This window comes from Lemur catta, chromosome 14 (assembly GCF_020740605.2).
Source record: "Lemur catta isolate mLemCat1 chromosome 14, mLemCat1.pri, whole genome shotgun sequence".
Taxonomy (NCBI): Eukaryota; Metazoa; Chordata; class Mammalia; order Primates; family Lemuridae; genus Lemur; species Lemur catta.
The window spans coordinates 13895106-13907442 of record NC_059141.1 but is presented as its reverse complement, the minus strand read 5'-3'; the positions used below and the strand labels follow the sequence as shown (position 1 = coordinate 13907442).

Below are 12337 nucleotides of genomic sequence, written 5' to 3'. Positions count from 1 at the left end.
GTTTCCCAAGAGAGAAGTGATACCCAATCAGCCTTCCCAAACACCTCCTGCCTCTCATCACCTCCTCCAGAGTGCTGAGACAGAGTGGCCTCCTAGATTCAGTAAGTATCTTGTTTTCTTAAAGACCCAGAAGCTTTAGAAGTCAAGGCAGTTTTAGGTCACATGCAGCAAAGATCTGCCTGCCGTACAAGCAGTAAGACAACTACTTAGCACTTCAAGGTTTGAAAGTTCTTAACTAATGGATGCATTAACTAATGATCCTGGGAAGCCAAAAGAATCAAACTCTTTTTTATAAATAGGAAAACAAAGGCAGAGAGCTAAAGCACTAATAAAATGTTAGAGCAAAAGGAAGCTTCAGAAACAATATCATACCATGTTGTCATTTCACATGAAGAAATCAAGGCCTAGAATGATGAAAGACACGCCTGCTTTGGGGGTCCAGGTTTCATAGTTGTTGAGTGGCAGAGCCAAGAATCCCAACCCAGCTCTGGAAAACCGATGTCCTGATCCTCACCTTGCATTTGGACTTAGATTTGAAAAGACCTTCAGCACTTAAAAGAGACATTCAAATACAATTCATTTTCTGTTACACAGATTGTTAGGGAAGTATAAAAAATTTTCATTTACATGTTCTATTTGACCTACTGTTTCTACTTCTAGAAATTTATCCTACAGAAATACTCACACAAATATACAAAGATACCTGTAAAAAAGGTTTACTGCACCATTGTTTGTAATAATAAAAAAAATCATTTGGGGATTGCTTAATTATGATTTCATATAATTGAACACTGCAGATGTTAAAAAGTTCAGCATGTACAGTTATGGAAAAACGTTTACGATATATTAAGAATGAAAAAACCAAGTTATGGCACAGTAAATATAATATCCTCTCATTTTGTAAAAAATAGATTTTTGTTGTTTGTGTATATGTATATATACAATTTTTCCAACTCTAATCAGGGAGAGAGATACCTACCTTGTAGGGTTGTCATGAGGTTTAAATTTAAGCACATTGTGTGACATGTAGTGTTAGTTGTGCTACTGTTGCTCTGACATGCTTATTGAATTAAAGTTTAGAATATATCAAATTATTAAAAGAATTATCTCTGAGAAATATGATCAAGGTTGGCCATGGGGGGAGAGGCATTTCTGTAAATGTTTGAATTTTTTTTGCAATGAGCATATGTCACTTTTATAATAAAAAACATACGAGTGTGAAAAAATATTTATGTATGTATATTTTTTAAACTTTCATAAGTGAGAAACCAAGCCACCACAGTGAAGGAAATAAAAAACCATCAAGGCAAAACCGCCTGGCAACCAGCAATGTGGATGGATACACTGCTCTGAACCCAAAGGGCCTTCCCCTGCCTGCCTCAGAAGGCTGCACGCCAGTGCCAAGGAGAGCTGGACAACCCTTAGTCTCCAGTTCCTTCCACCCCCTCACTGAGGCAAAGAGCTGGAGGCCTAAGGAGTTGAATCATTTCTGTGGCTCCTGGAAGTGCTGGCACCGGAACACAGAACCCCTGGCTCCTAATCCCAGGCTCTTCCCAGCCCACTGCAGTGAGAGCAGCCAGCCTACTCCTGATTCTCCCTTAATCCCAGAACTTTCCACCTGCAGCAGAATCAGCTGGAGTACTTGTTATGCGGATTCTGCTCCTGGAGCTTCTCTCACACGAGGGTTTGTTCCCAAAGGAACTCTCAGGGCAGATTCCAAGATCCCCCCACCCAAAGATTCTGATTCAGTAGGTCCAGTACGGGGCCCTGGAATCTGCATTCTAACAACCCCACTCCCACCCCCACCCCGCCCAGAGGATTTGACGGCAGAAGGACCAAGGAACACACATTGAAAAACATTCCAGGGGTCCCACAGAGAGTCACGTGAATCCTCTGAGAAGCTGCAGAACGTGGAGTGAGTATGCACGGAGGGATTTTTAAGGGGGGAGGGCCTGTAGTTTTCACCAGTTCTGAAAGATGCTAATGATTATCACCCCCTACCCTACCTCCAAAAAAGAGCCTGGTTCCCAAAGGGAGAAGCCTGGTTTTCACTCCTTGCTCTCTGCTACTAGGGGACCAGGATGACCAGTGCCTGCAAGAAGCGATGCCTTCCTGACTGGGTGTCGCCACGCACTGTTGGGCCATTGAGGCAAGAGAGGGACCCACAGCTTTGCCTTTAGGCAAAGTCATGTCTGCCTGCTGTTCCTCCTCACCCGGTTTCATTCCTCTGGGCCTCGCCTTTCCCAGAGCTGGAGGCCAGCCACACTTTCCCAGGATTCAACCTGGGCTCTTTCGACAACAATGGTAGTGGCCCCAAGGGAAGCACATGACCAAACTGGCCCAAACGTGCAGTAATCAAGGAATTCATCTCAGACTCCAGGTTTTGGGGTCCTCTTCTGTTACACGGCTAAGAGAGCTGTAAGACTAGAGAAAGACTTGTGGCTCATATATGTATAATTTCCCCAGGGCTAAGAGGGTGGAACATACCCTCTTCACACTCTGCCCATCACATAGCCATCCTTGGTACATAATGCCATCCCGGACCCTTCCCCTCCCAGAGCTTCCCTCTGACGTGGAGCTGGGGACTGCAGAGTGATTGGCCCAGCTGTCCCTGCCAGGGAGGGCCCTGTCTGGGCGATTTCAGGAGGAAAGGGAGTAATCAGAATAGCTTACGACTATTCTTGGCGATCACATCCGTGGCCCGAATCTGGTGCAGCCCTTCAGTCTTGCTGGGGAAGGAACCAGAGCCCAGAAATGTAGAGAGACTCGCCTGGACTCCCCAGCTCCGTGCTATGCCTCCAGCTCCCAGGCCAACACATTTTCTGCACTTGCACAACTTCTCAGCATGGCCTTTGGAGTTACCAGCCTTCCTCCTCTTCCTCGTGGTTGCCTCTTGCATCTAGAATAGGCCACAGAGGGAGTCTATATGTTTCCACTTTGTTCTCTTGGCTGAGGATGCAAACTATTCAGAGTGAAATCTAAAAAGCAGCTGGTGAGATACAGAATACATGCACAGGGCCAAATTCATCCAGCCTTACTTGAAGCTGTCAGCATGTAAGTGCGGATTCCAGGAAGGCATTCTTCTTTGCAGAGAGTGAACCACTGTACATTCACATATATGTACATAAGTGTGTATGGATATGCACATGGGGGTGGAGAAGACAGGTGGGGGACCCACAATAATTCTTTCAATAAGCTGAGAAGCCGAAGCACCACCATCCCCCCACCCCCTTTCTCTTCAGAGTTTGTGCCAAGTGACTTTCCCTTGAGATGATAAGAATTTAAAGTATCATAAACAGGCCCAAAGGGAGAGGGCTTTCAAATTCAGCTGGATTAACTCGGAGCTCTTTAGTGAAGTTGAGCTCGTGGATATGCAAGAAATATGAAAAACCTCTTTAAAATGTCTGCATTAATGAAATCTTTGTCTAATGATCAAGGGTCTGGTAGGATTTTAGAGCCATTCTCCATATCAACTCTGGCTGGATGTTTCTGGAAGACTAAGAGGGCTTAAGTGAAACTTGCAGTCGTAGCACTGGACGCTGGAGCTGCACTTCCTGACACGATAGCCACTGATGCACGTGCCTATTTAACTTTAAGCTATTAAGTAAAATTTAGAATTCTGTTTCTCGGTTGCACTAGGCACATTTGAAATGCTCGATAGCCCTAGGCGGCAAGTGGCTGCAACACTGGATGGCACAGATGTGAAATATTTCCACCATCACAGTTAGTGCCAGTGGACAGAGCGACTCTGGTGTCCAGCCCCCAAGAGGGGACAATTCATGTTGGTCTTATTCACCACCACATTCCTCGCATACCAACAGTGTGTAGCTCATAGCAAGTGCTCAATAAACATATGTTGAAAGAAGAAATCACTGAATTTTGTGTTACATACTAATTCATAAACATTATTCAATTTTGATAATATTTTCAAGTAAAATATTCACACGAATGACTCTGATTACACACATACACACATACCCTATATATATATATATATATATATATATATATATTTGGGGGAGGGGGGATCTGGGGTCAGATCTAATTCACTTGAAAACCAAGGTATAGGCCTTTTTAATGTAAACTGTTTTCCCAACAATTAACAGGATTCCACAGAGTAGTAAATAGACTTGGAAGCTGTGATGGGGACACAAAAGAAATATAAGATCTAAAACTCTCCAACAAAGAGCTTCCAACATGGTGAGGAAGAAAAAAATGAGCATACCACGATCTCTTGTTTACCTGATGTCATTTGAGAAGGCACTATTATGTCAGTTTAATTTTTAAATGATGTTAAGCATAATCTTAAAATTGGTTGACACTTTCTTGCATTCTTAAACTCCTCCCACTCAGGGACATGGTTATGGGCATTCTAAGGGTTAACCACACTCTTAAGTATTTGCTAAGGAGCACTGAGGACCGTTTTCCTCTATGCCAAATGATCCTGGACTGCTCTGCTTATGCTGTGGGCTGGGGAAGCAGATGATGCAGCTTGTTCTAACTAGGCATACACCAAGAGTCAACAGACTATGACTGTGGGTGTAAGGTTTTATGAGTAAAGGACATCATTTTTTGAAACCGGGGTTCTGTGACACTGTTTTGGGGTGCTCAGTTGCCTTGATGGTGGTAATGGGTGGAGGTGTTGTCATTTGCTTGCCTTGTGGTTCTCACGTGTGCATTGGATAGGTGAGACCACCAGAAAAATGATCAGGGGCCAAGTAAAATTACTCTCTAAGAAAAATTAGAGAACAATTAACTACTAAACTGTGCGGTGACACAGGTGTTCAGAAAGGAAAGAGATAGTGATGGAACGAAATGCTAACTGTGACTAACGTTTGGTGAGCACCTTCTCTATGCCAGGCACTATTCAAATACTTTACCGAATCCTACGACAGACAGCCCTGTGAGACCAAAACTGTCCCCAGTCTTTGGATGGGGAAACCACAGCACAGGGAAGTTAAATCACTTGCTCAAGGCTATGGCTAATCCGTGACAGAGCTGGAATGCAAACCAGACAGACTGGCTTCAGAGACCACAGGCCTGACTCTACACCACACTGGAGAACTCCTGGAAGAGGAGATGAAGTTGAGCCCTGGACGAGGATAAGTCAGCAAGGGACGGCGGTGCAGGCAGCAGCAAGCGTGGAGCGCACCTTCCGAGTGAAAACAAGGGATGCGCAGAATGACTCAGTTTTTTCACACATCTCTGATGTCAGTCACAGGCATTCGTCCTCTTAGTCTCTCTCCCCCCGAATAACCACGAATGCCTGTACATTATACTCCAGGAACCAGGGGAATTCCACAGAGGCTCCTGTTATGACTGGTTAGCACGTTTTGCATCCGCCCTTCTAGATGGCCACCTGGCTCTGTATTATGTCCAAGTTAATAAGCAATTAATGCATTCCTCTGGTGACAAAGACACGAAGCTTATCCTCTGGACAGGAGATGAGTAAGAAACAATCCTTGACTTTGTAAATCTTAGCACCAAGTGGGGATAATATAAACACGTACACAGATAACTATTAATATAAGGCAAGTCCGATCATCCTAAAGCTTTTGTTAAGTAAAAATGCAGTGTTACAAATACAAAAGTCTTAAAGAATAATCCTAGCCAGTTGGTTTCGGAAAAGCTTCAAGGGAGTGGTATATTAGAAGGGGGTGTTTGGGTGGGATGAATGTCACATCTCGAAGAATGAATAGAAGTCACTTAATATTCTAGAACAGGCCAAAAATCCCAGTGCACAGCCACCGGAATGTAACTGCAGTGAAGTTCTCAAGGGTCCGATAGAACTCCTTAATCCCTTTGGAGCATAGCACTTTCTGAACACCTTTTGAGTTCAGGTACTGTGCCAAGAACTGGTGATATTAACAGGAATAAAATATGTTCCCTGAGGAAGGTGATAGCCTAATTAAGAATACAAGTATAAAAATTGGTTTAGGGATAAAAATTTCCCTTGTAGAATTGAAATATATGTCCATACAAAAACCTGTGCATGTTCATAGCAGCATTATTCATAATAGCCAAAAGTAGCTATTGATGAAAAGATAAATAAAATATGATATATCAATACAGTGGAACATTATTTAGCCATAAAGTAGAATGGTGTACTGATACATGCTACGACATAAATGAACCTTGAGAACATTGTGCTTCTGAAAGAAGCCAGACATAAAAGGCCACGTATTATATGATTCTGTTTATATACAATGTCTACAATAGATACACATTGGTGGTTGCCACGGAATGAGAATGGGGAGCAATTGTTAATGTGTTTCTTTTTGGGGGTCATTAAAATGTTCTGAAATTAGATAGTGGTGATCATTGTATAACTGTGAATATACTAAAGACCACTGAATTGTATACTTTAAAAAGGATGATTTTTATGGTATGTAAATGTATAAAAATACAAAATAAAAATTTCCCTCATAGATTCTAAAATTGGGTAGGGAAATCAGATATTAAGGCATCCTTCAACCTTGGAGATCAGATTCATTTACGTTTGATAAAGAATAAAGTAGGAGCAGCTTTCTCATGAACTGATAAAGTACCCTTTTCTAAAACATTATTTCATGTGAATCTGGTAAAACTTTTCCTGTATAAGAAACAGCTGACTGCCTGCTTAAAAAGAATATTTAACTCCTTTAATAGGTAATAATTTCTACAATAATCAAATCTTAAAATTACTCCAACAATCAGGGGTTTGGCTTAAAGATTCATTTACACTAAAGTGTAAATGACTACATGAATCTTAACTTAGAGCAGAAGGATGGCAAGAGAAGGATGGCAAGAGGGCACTTAGTGCCTATGAGGGCAGGATGTGCAGAGTTAGACTATAAAGAAAAAGGAAAGATGCTAATAAAGTAAGCACCTAAGCCAAATAATGTATTTCTCAACTTTTCTTAACTAGCTATGGATACTGGCTAATGTAGCTAGAAATTACACTTTCTCTTCCAAAGCCTTCTTCTAGAAATTGCTGAGAAAATCTGATTGCTATTTTTGCATATTTGGGACTGACACGATATTCCTGTGCTCCAAAGAAAGGTAATTCCTTGATCAATTTTTTTTGCCTAATATGCTAATCTAACCCTGATTTCTCATAGGCTGTCTTCCAATCTATTATCTTGCCACACAAAATCACACAAAACTTAACACTGTGATTTAAAAAAAGGGCTTCAAAAAGCCTAAAAAATGACCAAATCATGATGTCCCTAGCTAGGAAACCAGAAGCTCTTGCAATAAGCTAAGTGGAGGAGGCGTGGGCTCAAACTCACGAAGAAGGAGATTTAGGAAGAAATTGGTTTTAACCAATTACAGATAGCTAGCAAGATGCTGTCAGCTCAAATCATCCTGGATGCTGTCATCTACCTTCTTTTTAATTAACATCTTACATTTCTAAACAAAGTAGGTAAAACTGCAAAGGACTCTGCCAAGATTCCTCCTAGTTTACATAAGCCATACTTGAGCTGAATTGTAGGTTTATTAAGCAGTTCTGTGAACATTTTTAATGCACTATTTATTCACTGAGCTATACAAATAGATTTGATACTAGCTCACCATCAGTTTAGGCAAGATGCTTCCCTTCAGATAGTCTTCTGTTCGCTGTTAGGCATTTGCACATTATTCATTATCTTCAAAGCATTTTCATATCTACAACCCTCCCCTCCCCTGCAATTCCTCTCTCCCAGTTTGCTGGATTTGAGAGTGTATATCATCCAGATCGTTAAAGCTGTATCAGAATTTCCTAACTCTCTACGATATAGAAATTAAATGGAAAATAAGGATAAAGCAAATCACAGCACTGTAGATACTTTTAATATTTACTTACTTGGAAAACATTCAACCCAAACGGTTCAGCCCAAATGCCACCCTTCTCAACAGCTCTCTTTGCTTCCCCCTCCCGGGCCAAACTAATTGTCCCAGCTATATTTCCACATCACTTTGTATCCGCTTCCTCTGAAACATGTGAATCTATTGAGATTATTTATTAATATTAATATGTCTGTTATTCCACACAATTCTGTGGATTCTTTGTGGGCAAAGGCATATCTTGATCACGTTTAAATTTAAGAGTCTTTAAGAGTGCTCAGAATAATATTAAATGCATGTCAAATTATGTGAAATAGGAGGTCACAATCTCACAATGCAAAGCCTTCCTCAAAGTGCAACTATAATGCCCACAAGTACACCAAGTTTCCAGTTGGTTTTGCTTACAAGGGTGAGTTCTTAGAGCTGTGTGGTTCAGAGACGCTAGGGACAACAGAGTTCTAATATTTGTCACTAGCAAAAGTCGTCCACTTTACTCCTGAGTCAATAAACCAAGTATTTATTCAATGCTGCTTAACACCAGCTTGGAGCTTAGAAGCTATAGAAGATAACTTCTTCATTCTGAAGACATAGAAAGAAATGGAAAGGGGTCTGATTTTTTGAGCATCTACTCAACAATGCTCTGTACTAAGAGCTTTATGTGGCTTATTCCATTTAATCTCCTTAACAGCTCTTCAAGGTAAGTACTATCAACCTCATTTTACAGGTGAGGAGAATGAAGCTCAGAGAGGTTAACTGTCTTAAGGTCATAGATCCAAACTCAGGTTGGCCACCCTCCTCGGCCCGTGCACTACTACATAAGGCACGGTCTTTGGAGTCCTATTGATATGGATAGTTGCTGTTTGACCTTTGGCCTGGAAAATTCACTTCCCCTCTCCAGGCCTCAATTTTGGCATCAGTAAAATGGAAATACCACAATGGAATCGTAATCTTTTAAGGAACTCATGAAACCCTAAGGCCTATCATTCTAAATCCATTCAGGGAGATATGACTAATTATCATGAAAGGAGTATTATGACACATAAAAAAGAATGTATTTATATGCTTAAATCCACCATATAAACCAAAAGTGATGCAAGAACCTCAGAAACAGAACATGCATATAAGCTAATATACTCAGAGAAGGCCCCTCGGAACAGACAGGGCTTAAATTGGGGACTTAAAGGACGAATGCCATCTGGAAAGACAAGGGGGAGAGGAGGTTGGGCACAGGAAAGAAAATGACTTAAAATGGGCATGATAGTGAAGAGACCACTATACATAATGTTAATGAGAACTACCAACTGTTGAATGCTTGCTATATAGCAGGAAGTGTGCCCAGCCCTTTGTAAGTCTTGTTTCACTTAATCCTCCCAATAATTTTTATGAGGTTAAGTGTTAGATTATCTCCATTTTACTGATGGGGAAAGTAAGGATTAGAAAGGTCACACAGTTATTAAGTTGTAGAACCAAGGTCTGACTTCACCTTCTTTACTAACTAGGAAGGACTGCTTATGCTGGGGAGAAGTTATGGGACAGAATATGGAAATCCAGGTGGCTTCCATGGTCACTGGGAGTATCAGTCCATGGGAACTAATTTTCCACACAAAACATTACAAGATGCCCTGCCTCACCCAGATTCCTACCCTTTGGTGGACCAACAAATCCAACTTATTTGATTTGGCCTTTTCTGGGTATTCACCGTATCCTGTCATTTTTGCCAATGTCAATAGATTTCATGTTTTGTTTGTTATATCTTGATGCCAACATAAAATCAAGGTGGTTTCCAATATGCACTTTTCTTCCCTTTTGAAAATTATCCTTTCTTCCCCCTTTTTTGAAACTTATTCACTTGTCTATTGTTCCGTACTGAAAGAACAATAATGAGAAGTTGTCTGGTCAATGAATAAGCAAATTTATTTCCTTAATTCTATCTGATAGATGGCTGCCACATAAAGTACTTTCCAAAGACACATTTCCCAGGCATTCTTTAAAGGAAGACAGTTCTTCAAGGTCTTTGGTTTGTAGACAAAATTTCTTTCAATTTTATTATGCTTAATAGAAAGTTCCAAATTTTGCTATTGTTACAATTTTAGACTCATTTTCTCATGTTCCTACTCTACCTCTATCTCTTTCTGCCAGGTTTTTAATCCTTTGCTCATTTTTTTTGAGCCCTTTAACTACTATACATCTTCCTATATGTTATTGTATCAGAGAATTTTGAGGCTAGAGGCTTTGGTTCTACTGTATAGTCAGTCCTTGTGCTCCAAGAAATTCAAGAATTTAAAGCTAGACCTCTAATATAGAAATGACATGATCCTGAGAAGTCACTTCCTCACTGCCTTCCACAAAATGAATCAAATGCTGTGACCATGTGACTTCAGGGGTCTGGAAGTGATCTGGCTTCAAATTAAGCCAACTTTGGTCATAGACTCTTTCAGGTTCAGAAATAACTACTCAACCACCACAGCTGGAAACAGCCGCACCTGCTTTTGTCCATCTGCAATGGAAAACAATCAGTCAACTTGTCACCCAACTTCACGACATAAAGGCTGTACCAAGGATGGGGCCCCCAGCAGTTGGTGGGAGTTTGTGCCTAGAGTGTGTGGTAGGAGAGAATAACTTAACAGCTCAAGGACCATCAGGTAAAGCTGCTATTGTTACACACTGCATTAACTTTCTTGGGATGCCAATTATTAAAGATCAAAAGGAATACCCAGCAATAACATATGTCTTTTCAGATGGGAAAATTTTGGATCCCATGGCTCTAGCCATGAAGATTACCATTTGGAAAGGAAGTGCAGTGAAAGTCAGCATTCAGCAATAATAATCAGTGCACTCACTCTGAAGAATATGCACTGGCAGGACAGAGGAAGGTGTCCTGAGGAGGTGGAAAAGTACACTCACCGTACCCTCTGCTTCAGTGCCCAACTCCCCGTGGTGCTCTCTGGTGAAAAGTCTGCCTTGAGGTCTCTCCAGCTGTGTGACATGAATTCTGGGCAACACAGGGAAAGCTCAGCCAGTAAGCATCAACCCACCTGGCTCTCGAAGGGGCATCATACTGAAATACTTAGTAACCAAAGCATCTTAATACAACAGATAGCCACTGTCAAACCACATGGGAAATTATGCAGATTGTACTTTCTTTGAAAATGACTGGCAGGTGGACAGGAATTGTGCAGCATTTTCCCATATGGTAACTACTTTTCATTTCAGGTCTAGAAATAAAACCAAACTTAATCATTGTGGCAGGACTGAATAACAATATGTCTAAGTGTTCAGTCCTTATGTCAATCCCTTCCCAGAATAACATTTGTCAAGAAAAATAAAGATACACTTAAAACTCAAGTTGCCTACTCTAATGCAACTCTATAAATAGGTACTGAATACCCACTATGTGCAAGACATGCTGAAGACATAAAGACAGATTAAATATAACCCTTCTCTTCATTGCCATCTCTGGCATTGCAACCTGTCAAGGTGAGCACGTGGCTACAAATACATGGGCTGACAAGCTGGAAAAAGAAAATCAACACCAAAATCCCTCCTTACTCCCAAATTGATGACACCTGAAAGTGAGGATACGCTCCAAGTGTTAAATGCTCTTTTTAACCTTGGGAAATCATCCACATTTTAAGCCTTATCTACTTGCTATCAAATTTGTATCTGGTTAAGAAAAGCCATTCACTCAACAAATATTTCTAGCACCTATTACATTCTAGATACTATTCAAGGAACCAGACAAGAGAAGCAAAATTGCTGCTCTCATGGAGTTTACATTTTGGTAAAATCATCACCTCCAGCATAGAAATTATAATAATAGATCTGTTTAGATTTCTTTTCCATACAAAGTTGTTAGAAACTGCATATTTTCTTATATTTATTTATTTTTCTTTTTAGACAGCCACAAAAGCTGTGAAGAGACTATATATTTTCTGCCAATTTTTTTAGGCATCTAAAAAATTTTTTTAGACCAACATCTGAATTGAAAATAAACTTTTCTTAACTAATATGGATTCCAGTTACTATTTAAGTTAATTATGCCCTTACTTTAAAAATTAATAGTGTACTTGCACTAAAATTAAGTATAGTTATACTATGGATTAAACATGTATATTTTAAATTAATCATCTAAAAATTTTAAATATACTTAACAGGCTGACAACATCAAAATCCTTTTGTGAATTTGCTGTTATTCCTAAAATCTTGGGTCTTGGCAGAGTGTAGTTTCTGTTGCCAGCATAATCTTGGCTTTCTTTTTTTTTCTGACAAATATAATCTCTTGAATAAATTGTTTTTGTCCTGAGAAATAGCAATCCCACATGTGTACCCTTACAAAGGGCCCAAATATTTTTTGCCTCATAATTTTGCTACATTTCTGCAAGGCAGTTGGAATGGATCAGATACTTCCTAGCGACATCTTTTGGATATAAAGAACTCTGGAATTTAATATTCAAATGATAAAGTACACAGTCTGGAAAACCAAAGACATTGGTTAAAAACCTGCAGAAATTTGCATTTATCAAAAGACCTA

The 12337-nt window shown here is 40.2% G+C and overlaps 1 long non-coding RNA gene across 4 annotated transcripts in view; it reads right to left on the bottom strand.

Annotated features, from left to right (window-relative positions):
- Window positions 1-12337, bottom strand: part of LOC123649878 — a 38040-nt gene that overhangs the window by 2551 nt on the left and 23152 nt on the right. For 3 of the 4 annotated variants that reach the window (XR_006739172.1, XR_006739171.1, XR_006739170.1), the window contains one exon: window positions 373-551. This is a non-coding gene — a long non-coding RNA (uncharacterized LOC123649878). Of the gene's footprint in view, window positions 1-372; window positions 552-2673; window positions 2765-12337 lie in introns of those variants that run through there. The other variant, XR_006739169.1, reaches the window with a different exon arrangement.